This window comes from Leuresthes tenuis, unplaced genomic scaffold, assembly GCF_036924035.1.
Source record: "Leuresthes tenuis unplaced genomic scaffold, fLeuTen1.0.hap1 SCAF_6, whole genome shotgun sequence".
Lineage (NCBI taxonomy): Eukaryota > Metazoa > Chordata > Actinopteri > Atheriniformes > Atherinopsidae > Leuresthes > Leuresthes tenuis.
This window is the reverse complement of record NW_027325360.1, coordinates 32,456,804-32,471,055: the sequence shown is the minus strand read 5'-3', so window position 1 is coordinate 32,471,055 and position 14,252 is coordinate 32,456,804. Positions and strand designations below refer to the sequence as shown.

The 14,252-nt window shown below is 42.5% G+C and overlaps 5 non-coding genes across 5 annotated transcripts; 1 reads left to right on the top strand and 4 right to left on the bottom strand.

Moving 5' to 3' along the window:
• Positions 1-220: 220 nt before the first annotated feature.
• LOC140310454 (U2 spliceosomal RNA) lies at positions 221-404 on the bottom strand. Its single transcript, XR_011916523.1, has one exon. It is a non-coding gene; the product is annotated as a U2 spliceosomal RNA (small nuclear RNA).
• A 308-nt stretch (positions 405-712) lies between these two features.
• LOC140310591 (U5 spliceosomal RNA) lies at positions 713-826 on the bottom strand. The gene has a single exon (XR_011916646.1). It is a non-coding gene; the product is annotated as a U5 spliceosomal RNA (small nuclear RNA).
• Positions 827-9,963: 9,137 nt separating this feature from the next.
• Positions 9,964-10,077, top strand: LOC140310769 (U5 spliceosomal RNA). The gene has a single exon (XR_011916809.1). It is a non-coding gene; the product is annotated as a U5 spliceosomal RNA (small nuclear RNA).
• Positions 10,078-13,223: 3,146 nt separating this feature from the next.
• LOC140310453 (U2 spliceosomal RNA) lies at positions 13,224-13,407 on the bottom strand. The gene has a single exon (XR_011916522.1). It is a non-coding gene; the product is annotated as a U2 spliceosomal RNA (small nuclear RNA).
• Positions 13,408-13,715: 308 nt separating this feature from the next.
• LOC140310838 (U5 spliceosomal RNA) lies at positions 13,716-13,829 on the bottom strand. Its single transcript, XR_011916871.1, has one exon. It is a non-coding gene; the product is annotated as a U5 spliceosomal RNA (small nuclear RNA).
• Positions 13,830-14,252: the final 423 nt, after the last annotated feature.

Here is a 14,252-nt window from a genome sequence, read left to right as displayed (position 1 = left end):
CACGGGAACACCGTATTGAGGCTTTGTTCTGACCACTCATTCGGTGTCGCGTTTCTTTCAAGCAATTCTCCCGGTTAGCCCGCACTCGGCTCGCTCCCAGAGCCGTGTTAAAGTCCACTTCGCATTCACTCTCTTTTCTCAGCAGATTAAAAGAAAGTTTCATCTTGGGCTCCCTGAAACTTCCATCCTGCACCGCTGTTTGCTTTTTCACAAGAGCAGAGGAGAGCGCACCGTTCCCAGCGGCACTGCAGTACCGGGTCGAGGCTTGGAGTGAACGGAGCAAGCTTCTTTTTCAACTCCTATTCTTAAAAATCCATTTAATATGTTGTCCTCGTATAGAGGACATATTAAACTGATAAGAACAGATACTACACTTGATCTTAGCCAAAAGGCCGAGAAGCGATAACTGTCCACTGTTTCAGGTCCGAGGGCCCTTGCTGGCACAATGCGCACTTGTAGCAGTGTTCTTTTTATGGCCATAGGTGGCCAGAGTGTCACGTTGCACCTCCGCCCACCCGCTGCACTGAGCACTCTTCAGCCCTTTTAAATGGTATAACTTTGCACTCCCGCATGCTCCAGCAAGCGCCATTCAAGCAACAACTTTACACTCCAGCTTCGAACATCGGCACAGTCGCAACAAGTAAGGCGACTCTACTCAGAGAAGTCACTCTGCAAAGTAGCAAGATTTCTTTTGCACAGACAGAAAGGGCTTCACCCGCAAAGGTAAAGCCTGCCAATAATAGAAACAACTCATTAGTGCTGCTCTCCACGGAAGTCTTTAGTAAAAGGCGAAAGACTTGTATGTTATGAAGAGAAACCAGAGTACGATTATCCGTCACTGCGGGAGCAGGGCATCAGACTAGTTGGTATAGCCACCTTCCCCATGGTGAGCTTTGCTTGGTTGAGACGCTTGCCCCCCGACCCTTGCTCCTCGGCTGACCAAGTAGGAACAATCGGGCCCTATTCGATGGCTGCCTTGTCTTTTACTCTGTGCAAAAGACAAGGCAGCAACAAAAACACCACGAGAATCCCGTATTGAGGCTTTGTTCTGACCGCTCATTCGGTGTCGCGTTTCTTTCAAGCAATTCTCCCGGTTAGCCGACACTCGGCTCACTCCCATAGCCGTGTTAAAGTCTACTTCGCATTCACTCTCTTTTCTCTGCAGACTCTTGGGATTTTATCTATAAAATGAATTCCTTCACTCAAACTATGTTAAAACTGCTTTGTCGTTCATATTTACCATGTCTAGAAAGATTTAAACAAAAAAAACAACGTTGTACTTTGCAGTAAAAGAAAGAGCAAATCTAAAGTTTCAGGAATCCGAGAATAAGCTTACTTTCATGAGTGCTTCACGATTTCGGATTTTGCTATAAAATGAATTCCTTCACTCAAACTAAATTAAAACTGCTAAACCGCTAATCTGTTACATGTAAGGCAGATGTCAAATTCACCGAAATAGGATCTAAGGGTATTCGGCCAATCGAGCTGTAGCAGCTTCGGTAAAAGAGTATAAGTTGAAGAGTTTGAGAATAAAGGTGTGCGCACACATAGTGAGCTGTAGGAAAATAGGCAGGGAGCAATGCCGGCTGGGGTATATGTTCTTGTATGTTGTCTGACTGTTTGATTTGAATGTGTTGTGTAAGTGTCCTGTTGAATGTTTGGGCTTTGACACTTCACTGTGGTTGTTAACTGTGTGGTGTGTCCTGAAATGTTATATGTTTGGGCTGTGTGACATGCTTAATGCTTGTCAGTAGCTACCCACTTATTCATATATAGCAACTGACAACATAAGAAGTCTGGACATACTTTGATAGTAGTTGTAGAAGTATCCTTATTGATAATAGATAAAGTAATTCATAGTGATAGAACAGTAGATGAACAGGTGCCTTCACATGTCTCACGAAAATAAAATGGGTGTATGATTGCTGACGGCAGAGCAATACTGCCAAACTTATGAGTTCTTGTGGCAAACTTGATTCAGTGTCTTGACGTGTATACGCTGTTTCGCTGACTTGATTGTCACAAGAAACAAAGTGTGTTTGATAAGATCCGACCATTTTATTACGGGAGGATCAGTATGTATGGATTCTGATGTGACTGATAAACCCATTCGTATCTTAAGCATAATCTAATACGTGAGACAACGCCCTGGCACACAATCAAAAAAAAAAAGAGAGAGCGGTTTTGTGTCCCCACAGTCCATAATGTAGAAAAGAGAGAAAAAAGCCTTTCTGATTTGGTGTGTGTGCTCACAGTGCAGAGTGTAGAGAAAAGAGAGAAAAGAAAGCCGTTTTGGTGTCACGGGTGTTGTGACTTACACACACACATTTCTGAATTGAGAAAGGAAATTATTTTAGAGGAAGCACTAGAGTTTAGATCCCACATTTGTTGATAGGCATTCATTTATTTCTTCACTTCTGATGAAGTTTCAACAATAAACAACAAACTTTGTATTATGAGAAAGAACCAGACTCATTCTTCAGGAATCCGAAAATAAGCTCTATTTTACGAGTTATGCACGAATTCGGATTCTCCTATAAAACGAATTCCTTAACTCTAACCAAGTTAAGACTGCTTTGTCCTTCATATTTATTCATGTCTAATCAAGTTTCAACGATAAACAACGTTGTACTTTGTAGAATGAGAAAGAACTTCTTCAGCAATAAGCATCTCTCGACATATGACGAAATACAGATTTTGCTATAAAATTAATTCCTTCTATCAGCCTGACTTAAAACTGTTTGTCCTCCTTATTTATCCACTTCAAATCAAGTTTCAAAAATTAAAAAAATTTTGTAGTTTGAGAAAAAACAACTTAATCTTAAGCAATCAGTAGGGTAAGAAAGGGTAAGAAAAGGTGCAAATGCCAACCATACATCACTAAAAGGTGGAGCGGAAGTATTCGGCTGCAAGTAGGTGCGAATGCCTGACATTGCATGATCAAAAGAGGGAGCGGAGGTTTTCGGCTGCAAGGTCTGAATGTCCAACCATAATTTGTAAAAACCGGGGAAGAAAAGGCTCGAAAGCCCGACTATACACCATCAAAAGCGGGAGCGGAGGTGTTCGGCTGCAAGTAGGTGTGAATGTTCGACCATAATTTGTAAAAAGCGGGTAAGAAAAGGTTCGAATGCCCGACTATATATTAACCAAAGCAGGAGGAGAGGTCTTCGGATAAGAGTGGGTGAGAATTTACAACCATAATCTATAAAATACAGTGAAAAAAAAGGTGTGAATACCCCAGAGAACACTAAAAGGTAGAGCGGAAGTGTTCGGCTGCAAGAAGGTGTGAATATCTGACCATAGTTTGTAAAAAGCGGGTAAGAAAAGGTTCGAATGCCCGAACATACACCATCAAAGGAGGGAGCGGAGGTGTTCCGCTGTAAGAAGGTGTGAATGTCCGACCATAGTTGGCAAAAAGCAGGTAAGAAAAGGTTAAAATACCCGATTGTACACAATCAATAGCGGGAGCAGAGTTGTCCGCTACTAAAAGGTGTGAAAGTCCGACCATGGTTTGTAAAAAGCGGGTAAGAAAAGGTGCGAATGCCCGACAATGTATGATCAAAAGAGGGAGCGGAGGTTTTCGGCTGAAACAAGGTCTGAATGTCCATCCATATTTTGTAAAAATCTGGGAAGAAAAGGCTCGAAAGCCCGACTATACACCATCAACAGCTGGAGCGGAGGTGTTCAGCTGCAAGAAGGTCTGAATGTCCATCAATAATTGCTAGAAAACATGGAAGAGAATTTTCGAATATCAAACCGCACATGATCTTAAGCGGGAGAGGAGGTGTTAAAATGCAAGAAGGTGTGAATGTCTACCCATAATTACTGAAAAATGGGTAAGAAAAGGTGCGAATGCCTAACCATACATCATCAAAAGAGGGAGCGGAGGACAAATCAGTTTTAACATAGTTTGAGTGAAGTAATGCATTTTTTAAGCAAAATCCCAAATCATGCAGAACTCACGAAATGCTTTTTCTCGCTTTTCACTGCTTTTTACAAACTTTGGTCGGACGTTCACACCTTCTTGCATCCGAACACCTCCGCTTCCGCTTTTGATGATGTATATTCGGGCATTCGAACCTTTTTTTACCCGCTTTTTACAAACCATTGTTGGACTTTCACACCTTCTTGCAGCCGAAAAACCACCTCTCCTGCTTTTGATGATGTATTGTCCGATATTCTAGTTGGAATGGTTGGAAATTTTCAGCCACTTTCATCCGAAGACCTCTCCTCCCGCTTTTGTTAATATATTTGAACTTTAGTTTGACATTCAAACCTTCTTGCAGCTGAACCACCTCCGCTCCCTGTTTTGATCATATATGGTCTGGCAATACTACCTTTTCTTACCCGTTTGTGAGTAATTATGGCTGGACATTCACACCTACTTGCAGCCGAACACAACCTCTCTCGCTTTTGATGATGTATGGACCGGCATTTTTACCTTTTCTAACACATTTTTCAGCAATTATGGTCGGAGATTCACACCTACTTGCAGCCGAACACAACCTCTCTCGCTTTTGATGATGTATGGACCGGCATTTTTACCTTTTCTAACACATTTTTCAGCAATTATGATCTGACATTCACACCTACTTGCAGTCGAACAGCTCTGCTCCCGCTTTTGATTATGTTTGGTTGGATATTCGATCCTTTTCTTAACTTCTTTTTACATATTTTGGTTGGACGTTCACACCTTCTTGTAGCCGAACACTTCCACTCCTGCTTTTGATGATGTATGGTTGGGCATTCACACCTTTTTTTTGCCCATTTTTCAGGAATTATGGGTGGACATTCACACCTTCTTGCATTTGAACACCTCCTCTCCCGCTTAAGATCATGTGCGGTTTGATTTTCGAAAATTTTCTTTCATGTTTTCTAGCAATTATTGATGGACATGTAGACCTTCTTGCAGCTTATGTTTGGTTAGATATTCGAACCTTTTCTTAACTGCTTTTTACAAACTTTGGTCGGACGTTCACAGTATCTTGCAGCCGAACACCTCCGCTTCCGCTTTTGATGGTGTATATTCGGGCATACGAACCTTTTCTTACCCGCTTTTTACAAACCAAGGTCGGACTTTCACACCTTCTCTTAGCTGAACAACTCCGCTCCCTCTTTTGATTGTGTACAGTCGGGTATTTTAACCTTTTCTTACCCGCTTTTTACCATCTATGGTCGGACATTCACACCGTCTTACAGCGGAACACCTCCGCTCCCTCTTTTGATGATGTATGGTTAGGCATTCGCACCTTTTCTTACCCATTTTTCAGTAATTATGGGTAGACATTCACACCTTCTTGCAGCTGAACACCTCCTCTCCCGCTTATGATCATGTGCAGTTTGATATTCGAAAATTTTCTTTCATGTTTTCTAGCAATTATTGATGGACATTCAGACCGTCTTGCAGCTGAACACCTCCGCTCCCACTTTTGATGGTGTATAGTCGGGCTTTCGAGCCTTTTCTTCCCCGGTTTTTACAAATTATGGATGGACATTCAGACCTTCTTTCAGCCGAAAACCTCCGCTCCCTCTTTTGATCATACATTGTCGGGCATTCGCACCTTTTCTTACCCGCTTTTTACAATTCATGGTCGGACTTTCACACCTTTTAGTAGCGGAACAACTCTGCTCCCGCTATTGATTGTGTACAATAGGGTATTTTAACCTTTTCTTACCCGCTTTTTGCCAATTATGGTTGGACATTCACACCTTCTTACAGCGGAACCCCTCCGCTCCCTCCTTTGATGGTGTATGTTCGGGCATTCGAACCTTTTCTTACCCGCTTTTTACAAACTATGGTCAGACATTCAAACCTTCTTGTAGCCGAACACATCCACTCCTGCTTTTGATGATGGGTATTCAAACCTACTTGTTGCCCGCTTTTCATTAATTATGGTTGGACATACACACCTTGTCGCAGCCAAACACCTCCGCTCGCTGTTAGGATCATGTATGGTTGGGCATTCGTACCTTTTCTTACCCATTTTTCAGTAATTATGGGTGGACATTCACACCTTCTTGCATTTTAACACCTCCTCTCCCGCTTATGATCATGTGCGGTTTGATATTCGAAAATTCTCTTCCATGTTTTCTAGCAATTATTGATGGACATTCAGACCTTCTTGCAGCTGAACACCTCCGCTCCAGCTGTTGATGGTGTATAGTCGGGCTTTCGAGCCTTTTCTTCCCCGATTTTTACAAATTATGGATGGACATTCAGACCTTCTTTCAGCCGAAAACCTCCGCTCCCTCTTTTGATCATACATTGTCGGGCATTCGCACCTTTTCTTACCCGCTTTTTACAATTCATGGTTGGACTTTCACACCTTTTAGTAGCGGAACAACTCTGCTCCCGCTATTGATTGTGTACAATAGGGTATTTTAACCTTTTCTTACCTGCTTTTTGCCAATTATGGTTGGACATTCACACCTTCTTACAGCGGAACACCTCCGCTCCCTCCTTTGATGGTGTATGTTCGGGCATTCGAACCTTTTCTTACCCGCTTTTTACAAACTATGGTCAGACATTCAAACCTTCTTGTAGCCGAACACATCCACTCCTGCTTTTGATGATGGGTATTCAAACCTACTTGTTGCCCGCTTTTCATTAATTATGGGTGGACATACACACCTTGTTGCAGCCAAACACCTCCCTTCCCTGTTCGGATCATGTATTGTTGGGCATTCGTACCTTTTCTTACCCATTTTGCAGTAATTATGGGTGGACATTCACACCTTCTTGCATTTGAACACCTCCTCTCCCGCTTATGATCATGTGCGGTTTGATATTCGAAAATTCTCTTCCATGTTTTCTAGCAATTATTGATGGACATTCAGACCTTCTTGCAGCGGAACACCTCCGCTCCCTCTTTTGATGATGTATGGTTAGGCATTCGCACCTTTTCTTACCCATTTTTCAGTAATTATGGGTAGACATTCACACCTTCTTGCAGCTGAACACCTCCTCTCCCGCTTATGATCATGTGCAGTTTGATATTCTAAAATTTTCTTACATGTTTTCTAGCAATTATTGATGGACATTCAGACCGTCTTGCAGCTGAACACCTCCGCTCCCACTTTTGATGGTGTATAGTCGGGCTTTCGAGCCTTTTCTTCCCCGATTTTTACAAATTATGGTTGGACATTCAGACCTTCTTGCAGCCGAAAACCTCCACTCCCTCTTTTGATCATACATTGTCGGGCATTCGCACCTTTTCTTACCCGCTTTTTACAAACCATGGTCGGACTTTCACACCTTTTAGTAGCCGAACAACTCAGCTCCCGCTATTGATTGTGTACAGTCGGGTATTTTAACCTTTTCTTACCCGCTTTTTACCAACTATGGTTGGACATTCACACCTTCTTACAGCAGAACACCTCCGCTCCCTGTTTTGATTATGTATGGTTTGACATTCGCACCTTCTCTCACCCGCCTTTTACTATGGTCGGCCATTCACAGCTTCCTCTCCACCATACTTGTATGGTGGGATATTCACACCCACTTGCATCCGAAGACCTCCGCCCCCACTTTTGTTGATATTTAGTCGGTCATTCGCACCTTACCCGCTTTTGGCAAACTATGGCCTTCTTGCAGCCAAACACCTCTGATCTCGCTTTTGATGATGTAAGGTTGGGCCTTCAGACCTTGCTTCACCTGCTTTTCACCAAATATAGTCGGACATTCACACCTTCTTGCAGCCGAACACATCCGCTTTTAGTGTTCTATGAGGCATTCACATATTTTTTTTCACCGTATTTTATAGATTATGGTTGGAAATTCTCACCCACTCTCATCCGAAGACCTCTCCTCCCGCTTTTGTTAATATATAGTCGGGCATTCGAACCTTTTCTTATCCGCTTTTTACAAATTATGGTCGAACATTCACACCTACTTGCAGCTGAATACTTCCGCTCCACCTTTTAGGTATGTATGGTTGGCATTTGCACCTCTTTTTATACTGATTGCTGAAGATTAAGTTGTTCTTTCTCAAACTACAAATTTTTTTTAATTGTTGAAACTTGATTTGAAGTGGATAAATAAGGAGGACAAACAGTTTTAAGTCAGGCTGATAGAAGGAATTAATTTTATAGCAAAATCTGTATTTCGTCATATGTCGAGAGATGCTTATTGCTGAAGAAGTTCTTTCTCATTCTACAAAGTACAACGTTGTTTATCGTTGAAACTTGATTAGACATGAATAAATATGAAGGACAAAGCAGTCTTAACTTGGTTTGAGTTAATGAATTCGTTTTATAGGAGAATCCGAATTCGTGCATAACTCATAAAATAGAGCTTATTTTCGGATTCCTGAAGAATGAGTCTGGTTCTTTCTCATAATACAAAGTTTGTTGTTGAAACTTCATCAGAAGTGAAGAAATAAATGAATGCCTATCAACAAATGTGGGATCTAAACTCTAGTGCTTCCTCTAAAATAATTTCCTTTCTCAATTTAGAAATGTGTGTGTGTAAGTCACAACACCCGTGACACCAAAACGGCTTTCTTTTCTCTACACTCTGCACTATGAGCACACACACCAAATCAGAAAGGCTTTTTTCTCTCTTTTCTACATTATGGACTGTGGGGACCCAAAACCGCTCTCTCTCTCTTTTTTTTTTTTTATCGTGTGCCAGGGCGTTGTCTCACGTATTAGATTATGCTTAAGATACGAATGGGTTTATCAGTCACATCAGAATCCATACATACTGATCCTCCCGTAATAAAATGGTCGGATCTTATCAAACACACTTTGTTTCTTGTGACAATCAAGTCAGCGAAACAGCGTATACACGTCAAGACACTGAATCAAGTTTGCCACAAGAACTCATAAGTTTGGCAGTATTGCTCTGCCGTCAGCAATCATACACCCATTTTATTTTCGTGAGACATGTGCAAGCACCTGTTCATCTACTGTTCTATCACTATGAATTAGTGATCTATTATCAATAAGGATACTTCTACAACTACTATCAAAGTATGTCTGGACTTCTTATGTTGTCAGTTGCTATATATGAATAAGTGGGTAGCTACTGACAAGCATTAAGCATGTCACACAGCCCAAACATATAACATTTCAGGACACACCACACAGTTAACAACCACAGTGAAGCGTGTCAAAGCCCAAACATGTAACATTCAACAGGACACTTACACAACACATTCAAATCAAACAGTCAGACAACATACAAGAACATATACCCCAGCCGGCATTGCTCCCTGCCTATTTTCGTACAGCACACTATGTGTGCGCACACCTTTATTCACAAACTCTTCAACTTATACTCTTTTACCGAAGCTGCTACAGCTCGATTGGCCGAATACCCTTTGATCCTATTTCGGTGAATTTGACATCTGCCTTACATATAACAGATTAGCGGTTTAGCAGTTTTAATTTAGTTTGAGTGAAGGAATTCATTTTATAGCAAAATCCGAAATCGTGAAGAACTCATGAAAGTAAGCTTATTCTCGGATTCCTGAAACTTTAGATTTGCTCTTTCTTTTACTGCAAAGTACAACGTTGTTTTTTTTGTTTAAATCTTTCTAGACATGGTAAATATTAAGGACAAAGCAGTTTTCACATAGTTTGAGTGAAGGAATTCATTTTATAGATAAAATCCCAAGAGTCTGCTGAGAAAAGAGAGTGAATGCGAAGTAGACTTTAACACGGCTATGGGAGCGAGCCGAGTGTGGGCTAACCGGGAGAATTGCTTGAAAGAAACGCGACACCGAATGAGCGATCAGAACAAAGCCTCAATACGGGATTCTCGTGGTGTTTTTGTTGCTGCCTTGTCTTTTGCACAGAGTAAAAGACAAGGCAGCCATCGAATAGGGCCCGATTGTTCCTAGTTGGTCAGCCGAGGAGCAAGGGGTGGGGGAGCAAGCGTCTCAACCAAGCAAAGCTCACCATGGGGAAGGTGGCTATGCCAACTAGCCTGATGCCCTGCTCCCGCAGTGACGGATAATCGTACTCTGGTTTCTCTTCATAACGTACAAGTCTTTCGCCTTTTACGAAAGATTTCTGTGGAGAGCAGCACTAATGAGTTGTTTCTATTTTTGGCAGGCTTTACCTTTGCGGGTGAAGCCCTTTCTGTCTGTGCAAAAGAAATCTTCTTACTGTGCAGAGTGACTTCTCTGAGTAGAGTCGCCTTACTTGTTGCGACTGTGCCGATGTTCGAAGCTGGAGTGCAAAGTTGTTGCTTGAATGGTGCTTGCTGGAGCGTGCGGGAGTGCAAAGTTATACCATTTAAAAGGGCTGAAGAGTGCTCAGTGCAGCGGGTGGGCGACACTCTGGCCACCTTGAAAACCGAGGTTACATCCACTACCAGGGGCAGCCCAAGTTCTGCCGCAAGTGTGGTGAGCATGGGCACCTGGTTGAGGCTTGTACCAAGGTGTTATGTGGGAAGAGCAGAGAAATTGGGCAAACTTTTGGAGAGTGTCCAAATGGCAGGAAATGTAATCTCTGTGGAGAATGAAATCACCTCTTCAGAGATTGCCCTAAATCTTTTGCCAACAAATTAAAGACGGTAAAGCCACAGTCAAGCCAACAAAGAGAAGGACCAAAGGTGGCAGTTGGTGAACAAAGTGAAGAGGTTGACCCAATAAATTCAAACTTCCCGCCAAAAGCTTGGATTGGAAGTGAGGAGCAAAAAGGGGAGGGGCCTGTAGAGGCCTCACCACTCAGTGTTGAAGTCTGTGAGAATTCACAGGCAGAGGGTGGAGCTACGCTAAATGAGGAGGAAGAGCAGACAGGTGAGTCTAGTGAAGATACTCACCTCCCCGAAGGTCAACAGCCGAAGAGGACGGCATCTGAGCCTCTGATTCCCCAGTGGTATCAGAGAAGAGGGGAAGGGTTAGGTCCCTTTCAGACAGTTCTTCAGTGGAAGAACCTAGATTCTTCCCCTCCGACTCACCAAATGAGGTCTCCTTTTTAACTTCAGCTCTGCAATCAACCCCCAGGGACTCAAAGTTAAATGCAACATTGCGTCAGAGGCCAACACCGAGAGTCCGAAAAGGAAATATAGATCACCCTACTCACTTTTCACCTAAAGAAATGAAGGAAGAGCTAATTTCCCAAGAAATAACCTGTGTGTAATTTGTTTTGATAACTTAGAAAAACGAAAATGACATACCTACTTTCCTTTATGCTTTTAATGGTTCTCACCTTCTCAACACTAAATGTGAGAAGTGTGAAATCAAAGACAAGAGCCCAGAGTATTTTATCCTTCTTAGACTCCATAAAATCAGATGTGTTTTTAATACAAGAATGTGGACTACCTTTTTTAAAAAACCATAGACAATGGGAGGAAATGTGGCCCCATTTATCGATATGGAGTGGCTCAAATCAAAATAAAAATGATGGTGTGGCCATTCTAATTAAAAATCCGCATGTTCTGGTGAAAGGTAGCACAGTGGTGAGAGACGGACGGGCACTTTTAGCACACTTGAATTTTATGGGGCAAGACTTTAACCTCTTAAATATTTATGGTTTCAATGGAAAAAATTAAAGGTATGACCTTTTAGAAGATATACAGCTTTACATGCTAGGGCAAGTACCTTTAGTTGTAGGAGGGGATTTTAACTGTATCTTGAGCAGGAAAGATAGAAAAAGAGCAGGGGTAGATTTTAAAGTGGATAAGACTTTGATTTTACTTCAGGGCATATGCAGGGATTTTAAGCTTACTGACTGTTTTAAAACCATGCATCCCAGAGAGGAGGGCTTCAACTGGTTTAGTCATGATGGCACCAGAGCCTCTCGCATTGATTATTTCTTTACTAGAGATTGCCCACCCACTGATGTTAGATTAACCCCTTTTTTCTTTTCAGACCACCTTATGCTCTCCTGCACCCTTTCACCCCCTTCTGGTGTGACGGTAGGAAGTGGTCTGTGGAAACTCAACTGTTCCCTGTTGGAGGATGAAATCATAGTCAGTCAGTACAGGGAATGTTATAAAGAGTGGCAGACCCTTCAAGACCTCTACGAAACACATGCACAATGGTGGGAAATGGTGAAGGAAACGACCCAGACTTTTTTTAAACAGCAAGGTAAACGTAAAAAAAGGAAAGAGAATAGATGTATGATGGGACTACATAAACACTTACAGCGCTACTTTAAACTAAATCAGTGTGGCATAGACTTTAAAGAAGAAATCAAAGATGTCAAAAAGGAAATGTCAGTTTTAGCAGAAATAAAGAGTAAAGGAATTTTTGTAAGAAGCAGGGAGCAGGAAATTGAGGAAGGTGAAAAAGAAAGAAAGTTATAAATAAAAAGGAGTGTATTCAAAATCTAAAAAGAGAAGATGGGTTTTTAACAAAATCCACACAAGAGATGATTGAAACTGTACATACCTTTTATAGTAACATGTACAAAGAGAAACCAGTGCACTTGGAAACATCGGCAGAAATCTTAAAATTCGTTGACAAAACCGTAAAAGAGAATGCACACTTGACACAGAATTTTACTGCTTTAGAGTTAAAAAAATGCCTAACAGGTTTTAAGAGAAGTCGAGCACCGGGTTTAGACGGGCTTCCTGCAGAATTCTATCTGACCTATTGGGACCTTTTATCATCAGACATTTTAGATGTTTTTAAAGATTTTGAAAAACTCGACCGACTGCCTGACAGTTTTAGAGTGGGAATAGTGACTCTACTTTATCATGATAAAGTGATAAGACTGACCTAAAGAATTGGAGGCCCATCACACTTTTAAACTTTGACTGTAAACTTTTTAGCAAGGTTTTAGCGACACGGATGTCCTCTGTTTTAGAGGAGGTAATTCACCCAGACCAAGCTTGTGCCATCTCAGGGAGACAACTCACCGACAGCCTCGTACTGATTCGAGACATCATTGATTACGCTAGAGACAGAAACACCCGGCTTGTCATCTTAAATTTAGACTTTGAAAAAGCATTTGATCGGGTCTCGCATCAATATCTCTTTCAGGTGTTGCAGCCATCGAAAAGGGCCCGATTGTTCCTACTTGGTGAGCTTTGCTTGGTTGAGACGCTTGCCCCCCCCCCCCCTGCTCCTCGGCTGACCAAGTAGAAACAATCTATTCGATGGCTGCAAGCAATTCTCCCGGTTAGCCCGCACTTGGCTCGCTCCCAGAGCCGTGTTAAAGTCCACTTCGCATTCACTCTCTTTTCTCAGCAGATTAAAAGAAAGTTTCATCTTGGGCTCCCTGAAACTTCCATCCTGCACCGCTGTTTGCTTTTTCACAAGAGCAGAGGAGAGCGCACCGTTCCCAGCGGCACTGCAGTACCGGGTCGAGGCTTGGAGTGAACGGAGCAAGCTTCTTTTTCAACTCCTATTCTTAAAAATCCATTTAATATGTTGTCCTCGTATAGAGGACATATTAAACTGATAAGAACAGATACTACACTTGATCTTAGCCAAAAGGCCGAGAAGCGATAACTGTCCACTGTTTCAGGTCCGAGGGCCCTTGCTGGCACAATGCGCACTTGTAGCAATGTTCTTTTTATGGCCATAGGTGGCCAGAGTGTCACGTTGCACCTCCGCCCACCCGCTGCACTGAGCACTCTTCAGCCCTTTTAAATGGTATAACTTTGCACTCCCGCATGCTCCAGCAAGCACCATTCAAGCAACAACTTTGCACTCCAGCTTCGAACATCGGCACAGTCGCAACAAGTAAGGCGACTCTACTCAGAGAAGTCACTCTGCAAAGTAGCAAGATTTCTTTTGCACAGACAGAAAGGGCTTCACCCGCAAAGGTAAAGCCTGCCAATAATAGAAACAACTCATTAGTGCTGCTCTCCACGGAAGTCTTTACTAAAAGGCGAAAGACTTGTATGTTATGAAGAGAAACCAGAGTACGATTATCCGTCACTGCGGGAGCAGGGCATCAGGCTAGTTGGTATAGCCACCTTCCCCATGGTGAGCTTTGCTTGGTTGAGACGCTTGCCCCCCCCCCCTTGCTCCTCGGCTGACCAAGTAGGAACAATCGGGCCCTATTCGATGGCTGCCTTGTCTTTTACTCTATGCAAAAGACAAGGCAGCAACAAAAACACCACGAGAATCCCGTATTGAGGCTTTGTTCTGACCGCTCATTCGGTGTCGCGTTTCTTTCAAGCAATTCTCCCGGTTAGCCCACACTCGGCTCGCTCCCATAGCCGTGTTAAAGTCTACTTCGCATTCACTCTCTTTTCTCAGCAGACTCTTGGGATTTTATCTATAAAATGAATTCCTTCAGTCAAACTATGTGAAAACTGCTTTGCCCTTAATATTTACCATGTCTAG